This window comes from Nerophis ophidion, linkage group LG11 (assembly GCF_033978795.1).
Source record: "Nerophis ophidion isolate RoL-2023_Sa linkage group LG11, RoL_Noph_v1.0, whole genome shotgun sequence".
NCBI lineage: Eukaryota > Metazoa > Chordata > Actinopteri > Syngnathiformes > Syngnathidae > Nerophis > Nerophis ophidion.
Window position 1 is genome coordinate 58,773,056 of NC_084621.1, and position 7,746 is coordinate 58,780,801.

The window sequence follows — 7,746 nt, forward strand, 5'->3', positions numbered from 1 at the left end:
TGTGTTGGTCCTGCGATGACGTGGCGACTTGTCCAGGGTGTGCGCCGCCTTCTGCCCGAATACAGCTGAGTTGGGCTCCAGCGACCCCCGTGACCCCGAACGGGAAAATCGGTAGAAAATGAATGGATGGATGAATAACTGAGAGGAGCGTATGAAAAGGTTTAGAGACACTAACTGGTAGCTCACCAAGTTGTACAAAAATATTTGCTTAAACTCTTAGTACATTCCGTCTATCTGTGTTGGTCTTTCGATTGTCCAGGGTGTACGCCGCCTTCTGCCCAAATGCAGCTGAGATAGGCTCCAGCGACCTCTGCGACCCTGAGAGGGACAAGCAGTAGGAAATGGATTGATGGAAGGTTGTCAAACTCATTTTAATTCGGGGGCCACATGGGTCTGTGCACACGGGGGCCGGACTATTAAAATCATGGCATTAAAACTAAAAAATAAAGACATCTTCAGCTTGTTTTCTTTGTCTTACTTTGGCGAAAAATTGATTTAACACATTCTAAAAATACTACAATCAAAATATAGAAAAAAATACCGGCAGCGGTAAAGTTTAGAGGCATGAAGGAAAGAAGAAAGTGAATGAATGTTTATAACAGAATACATTTACATATGCATACATTTGTTAATCTTTTGTATTATTTTTTTTAATGAATTAAGTAATGTTTATGATAACCTTTTTCCAAAACACAATACAGAATGTGAGATATAACAGGATAATGCATACATTTATCATTTGTTTTCAAAACGGTTACAAAACATTGGGACACCAAAAATTCACTGAGGCACCCCATTTTTATGACTTGCTGGCGTACCTGGGACCCCGTTTTGAAAATTCCTACCGCCAACACGGATGCGTGCAAAACACGCATCTGAAGTCTGCGGAGCCGGTTCTAATACTAATTAAACATTATCATGGAGGCCATAGATAAGTAATTCACCACGGGCCTTGACTTTGACACCCCTGTTCTAAAGGATTACATCTTGTAAGGCATTTAACTGGCTAATGAGAGAAAGTGGTTCTTTAGCAGTTATTTAAATTACTCCAACTTGTTTTGTTGACAGAATAACTTAATACCCGCTGTAGTTTGTGTAGTAAAGAAATAGGAAGTATGGTAGTCTGAGAAAGTGTAATGATATGGGGTGCCGAATTAAAAGATTCAATCACACTACCCATCCTTCAATTTTCTACCGCTTGTCCCGTTTGGGATTTAAGCTGATATATTTTAAATACTAAGCACAATTTTCTCAAATTTAGATCATTTTCTTCACATTTGAGATAGAAATGAAATGTTAAATCTAATCGAAATATTAATACTAAATTTAAATGTTTATTTAGTGGACGTAATGTTTAGATTTAAAATACATATTTAAATTCAACATCTATATTTAATATTTATATTTAACATTTACATTCACCCTTTAATTTCAACCTCAAAATTAGCAAAGAAAAAGTGAGAGAAAAGTAAGCTAAATGTGGGAAAGATGAACTCTACATTCAAAATATTTCAGCTAGAGAAGTGTGATTCGATTTTTACGGGCTGCTTGAAACACAAAAGTGTGATCATATTTTCAAGATATATTTAGCCAGCTTTTTTTTATTTATATTTGGGGTCAAATTTAAAGAGTGAATCCAAATGTTGAATCTGTTAAATATAAATGTAATTTTAAATATACATTTAAAACGGCGTGGCGCAGTGGGGAGAGTGGCCGTGCGCAACCCGAGCGTCCCTGGTTCAATTCCCACCTAGTACCAACCTCGTCACGTCCGTTGTGTCCTGAGCAAGACACTTCACCCTTGCTCCTGATGGGTGCTGGTTGGCGCCTTGCATGGCAGCTCCCTCCATCAGTGTGTGAATGTGTGTGTGAATGGGTAAATGTGGAAGTAGTGTCAAAGCGCTTTGAGTACCTTGAAGGTAGAAAAGCGCTATACAAGTACAACCCATTTATCATTTATTTAAATGTTATACTACATGTTAAATAAAAAAAGGTGATTAAAAATTTTAGATGTTACATATAAATTAGTATACATGTTAAATATAAAGGGTAAATGTTAAATATTATTATTGAATCCCAATCCAAATGATACATCTGAATGTAGATTTAACGTTTAGAATTGTATTTAACGTTCATATTTAGCGTCTACCCTTTGTAAACATTTGCAAATTGCCCCTAGTGTGTGAATGTGAGTGTGAATGTTGTCTGTCTATCTGTGTTGGCCCTGCGATGAAGTGGCGACTTGTCCAGGGTGCAGCCCGCCTTCCGCCCGAAACAGCTTAGATAGATTAGCTTGGATAATACTTTATTCATTCCTTCAGGAGAGTTCCTTCAGGAAAATTAAAATGTTCAGCACAATCCTATTCAAGACAATGAGCTAGGCACCAGCACCCCCCGCGACCCCAAAAGGGACAAGCGGCAGAAAATGAATGGATGGAAATTTTAGACACATTAATTGACAAAAATAGCCAAAAGTGCTTCAAATGTTGTGTCCCCCACCCTCGCCAGCAAATAGTGTGTGAATGTGAGTGTGAATGTTGTCTGTCTATCTGTGTTGGCTCTGCGATGAGATGGCGACTTGTCCAGGGTGTAGCCCGCCTTCCGCCCGAATGCAGCTGAGATAGGCTCTAGCGACCTCCGCGACCCAGAGAGGGACACGTGTTAGAAAATGGATGGATGGATAAATAAATAAAACATTTGAATAAAATTAAATACATTTAAAAAAGAAACCATAAACAAACATCAACATTAAACCACAGAAAGCTACCGCCAGAATGCAGCTGAGATAGGCTCCGGAACTCCCCGCGACCCCTAAAGGCACAAGCGGTAGATAATTAATGGATGGAAGCTGCATTCTTGAATGGCCCCAGAAACAACCACGAGCACACAAAGGGCTCATCCACCACATTTTAATTGTATTTCAATCAGAGTTAATTTGGAGATCAGTCAAATCTCAGAAAGTCACTCCACAATTCTTGAAACTTTACAACACAACAATTACAATTATCTGCCTAATCTTTTCCAGTTCGAGAAAATAAAGAACATATTTAATTCAGCGGGTGTGGCAAGGAAGTACTGTTGATTTCCAATTTAACACAATGAGCCAAAAAAGTAGTGGATGCTACACAATTCTGTATTTATTCTTATAGCCAGACCAATCAACACACAGGTCTGGTCATAACAATAACAATTACATAATTCTGCTACAAGATAAATGTTAGATTGGTTGAGGGTAGATGATTGAGGTGCTAAGCCAAATAGTTCACTTCGAGGATTCTGTTCAATGACCACAGACAAAGTGTTAACATTTTTTTGTCCACTAGCTGCTCAGGGACGGACAGAAACAAAACATGTGTAATAAATTAGCTGGAGCCTGTTTCCACTGATCACATAGTAGAAATATATCATCAAACCATGGAATAATAAGTGTAATGTTTTAGCTTGCATTCAATAAGACTGTGTCTGGCACAAATGTAAGACTTTTGAACTCTACTTAAGATGTCTGTTCAACTATCCTCAGATAGACTCATACTCACATCCCACTCCCAAAGTGACTTAATTGAAGTTAAAGATTGTGGCCGCAAAAGACGAATTTGGTTATAGATACGTGTGACTGAGCCTTTTAAAGTCAAAACAGCATCGGTAAGTCCGGTAACCTAGTAAAAAAGTTGCCATCAAAACTGCAGATCTGTAGATACCTAAAGAAATGTTGCTTACGGAGTTAAATGTATTACACAGTTGCTGAAAAGGCAAAAGTGTTGTCAATGAGAGGGATGGAAAGCATGATTCGCAATGATGTTTGCAAGACTAGAAATAGCCTGTAAACCAAAATTGCATTTAAACTTGAACCCAAATCCTGAATGAGGTTATTACGATTAGATTTTTCCATCCATCCATCCATTTTTCTACCGCTTATTTCCTTTGGGGTCGCTGGTGCCTATCTCAGCTACAATCGTTAAGGTGGGCTACACCCTGGACAAGTCGCCACCTCATCGCAGGATTAGATTTTTTGTGAAAGAAAAAGTAGATGAGTGAATGAGAGGGTGAGACAGAGCTCCAAGAGAAACCGGTTTAGTTGAGTTTGCCTCCATGAACCACAGCGGGTGGAGGATCAAATGCCTCATATTGCAGCTAATATTTTAGAATTCTAATGTTGGTGGTAGGGCTGGGCCATAAGGCCTTTGTTTAATATCTCGATATTTTTAGGCCATATCGCGATATACGATATATATTACGATGTTTTGCCTTGGCCTTGAATGATCACTTGATACATTTAATCACAGCAGTATGATGATTCTATGTGTCTACATTAAAACATTCTTCTTCATACTGCATTCATATATGCTACTTTTAAACTTTCATTAAGAGAGGGAAATCACAACTAAGTCAATTGACAAAAAGTGTATTTGTTAAAGTTATTAAGCAGTGGCACAAACATTCATGTCATTTCCAAAACAGAAAGTGCAAAATTGTCAGAGACGTTTTAAGTGTCAAATAAAAATGAGCTGCATAATAAGAAATCAAATAGTGTTCGTCCTTCACTATGTGGTAGGTTCATTCTCTAGCGAGTGACTTTTCAAATGATGCTACATATTAGCAGTAATGTTACTTTTTATAGCAACACTTTTGCCCTACACTTGACAAATTACGGTTGTCTGTTCGACATATTCCCACTTGAAGCCGAACCACCGCCAGACGATGGACCCCCTGCTGGTTTTCTTGGGAATTGAGTCTTCCTTCATTTGTTACCAGATTCGCACCTTCTTTCTCTCGTATTACGACTCGTACGGCTACGTTAGCATCACAGCTAAAGTTACCCAGTCTCCTACCTCTCTACTGGGCGAGGGCGTATTCTTAAGTGACGTATGACGTGACGTGTGTAAGTTTGTGCGCCTGCTTGTCTGTGAGAAGGAGAGACAGGAAGGAGCGAGAAGAACCTGTAGTGTAAAATGCCCGCAGCTAAAAGCAACTGCGTGAGAAAGTATACTCGAATATTACGATAGTCATTTTCTATATCGCACAGAGACAAACCCGCGATATATCGTATATATCGATGTATCGTATATATCGATATATCGCCCAGCCCTAGTTGGTGGCCAAGTAATGAAATATAAGGATTTTGGTTGTGCTAATCCTCCTGATGATTTGGGTCTTTGCAAATACTGTGAACCTTCTTATTCCAAATGAAGTCTAATCTAATTTACAAAAGAGGGACTGAAAGACATTGCGAAGGTACATCCGTTTTAATAGAGTGGACAAGGACCACTGTCGATAAATTACGTAAAGACCAGCGTTCAGAGTTTGGATTTTGGAATACAGTAGAGCAAAGTGGGCTTTATAAAGCTTTTGCAAGATGTTCTTTGCGAGGCAATTCTGAAGGAAAAATTGGGCAGAGTGTATTCTTATCAGCAAAATCAATAGGAAATATTTCACTTTTACCCAAGTTCCATTTGTAACCAGACACATGACCAAAAACTTGAAAAGTATTCAGGGCATCCGGTACTGATATGTCTGAGACATACAGAAGGGGGTCATCTGCATAGAGAGAGACTTTCACCTGCCTACATAGACCTGTAATAAGCGGATTGGCGCGAAGCGCTATTGACAGAGGCTCAATAGCAAGAGCATTCAGTAGTAAGAGCAAAAAGTAAAGGGCAATGCTGCCGCGTAGAAGGATAGAGGCAAAATTATTGGTATTGAATATTATTTTTCTTGACTGAGATGAATAGACAAGCTTAACCTATGAAGTAAAACTACTACCAGAGTCAAATCTTTCCAGGACATAAAATAAATAGTTCCACTCTACCCTGTCAAAAGCCTTTTCTGCATCCAGTGATATCACCACCTCTTGAGTGTTGGATGCATGCACGCTTACAATGTATTGAAAAAACATTGAAAATTAGAAAAGGACTTCCTGTTTCAAATGAACCCGGTTTAATCTGCATTAATAATAGAAGGAAGAATAGTGTCATGACGCAAAGCTATAGCAATTTGGATATTGATATTAAATCCACATTCAATAGGCTAATAGTATGATACAAAGTGCCCGAAGAGAGATCTTGGTCTTTTTTCAAAAGAAGAGAAATTGACGCTGGGTTAAGCATTTGTGGGAGATGGCCGGATTTCTAAACGACTCATTGTACATATTCAATAAGAAAGGGGCACGCTTATGCCAAAACTTTTTTGAAAAACATTCGGAAGTGTAACCATCCCTCGCAGGAGATTTACTGCATTGTAGCGATAGTGCTGCAATATTCAGTTCTGCAGCAGTGACTGGTTTCACCGATTCTATCGCAGCGGACTGATGAACTGAGGGGGATGTCTGGATTGATAAAAACAAAAATCCAACTCGGGGGTAGAACTTTGAGCAAACGAGTATAGGGATGTATATAAATCTTTAAATATGTTTTTTTTTATCTCAAGGTCATCAGTAGTTACACCTCAATCAGTTTGAATCCGCGTTATGTGATGGAATGACAATATCTGGCGTAAATGATGCGCTCACAATTTGCTGGCCTTGGTTCAAAGAACTGGGAATTTGAGTGGAGGATTTGTTCAGTGGTGTGATCTGATATCAAACATCCAGTTTTGCCTGTAGAGAGAGTCTTTCCTTGTAAACATCAGGGTTTTAAGAGACAGTGTAAGAGTTGTCTCGCGAGGATATGCATTATGTCAGCTTAGTCAATTTATTATTTTCTGAGTCTTTTCTCATAATTTGTACAGGGGATTATCTCTCCCCTAATATATGCTTCAGCGTCTCGTAGAGCACAGAGGCCGACTCTTATTCAGGAGTATAAATAAATCTATTTGACACGAAACAAAATCCACAAAGTCCTCATTTAAGAGTAATCGTGTATTAAGATGCCACGATACATGTGTGGTTGTTAGGTTTTTGATACGTATATCCGTTGAAATTGGAGCATTGTCTGAGGTAAGAGTTGCATCAAATGTATATGTAGGTATAGATGAGCGTAATCAATCAATCAATCAATGTTTATTTATATAGCCCTAAATCACAAATGTCTCAAAGGACTGTACAAACCACTACGACTACGACATCCTCGGAAGAACCCACATGAGGGCAAGGAAAACTCACACCCAGTGGGCAAGGAGAATTCACACCTAATGGGACGCCAGTGACAATGATGACTATGAGAACCTTGGAGAAGACCTCAAATGTGAGCAACTCCCCCCCCTCTAGGGGACCGAAAGCAATGGATGTCGAGCGGGTCTAACATGATACTGTAAAAGTTCAATCCATAGTGGCTCCAACACAGCCGCGAGAGTTCAGTTCAAAGCGGATCCAAGACAGCAGCGAGAGTCCCGTCCACAGGAAACCCTCCCAAGCGGAGTCGGATCAGCATCGTAGAGATGTCCCCAACCGATACACAGGCGAGTGGTCCATCCTGGGTCCCGACTCTGGGCAGTCATTTGTCATCAACTAAAATATAATCAATACAGGTGAAGGTCTGATAGACATGAGAACATAATAAATATTGCTTCTTCATAGGATTCATAAATCGTCTGACATATGAGAAGGAACATTTCTCCATAAAAGACTGGATTACCTTAGCCGATCTTGATTGTGGACACGTTTTGGGTGATGAGAGATCAAGCTGCATATCAAGCCAAAAGTTAAAGTCTGCTCCTAATATTAAACAGTACATTTACAAATCAAGGAAATTTAAAAAAGAGGTTTAAAAAAGGTGTGATCATCATAACTGGGGACATAAACATTTACGAGGA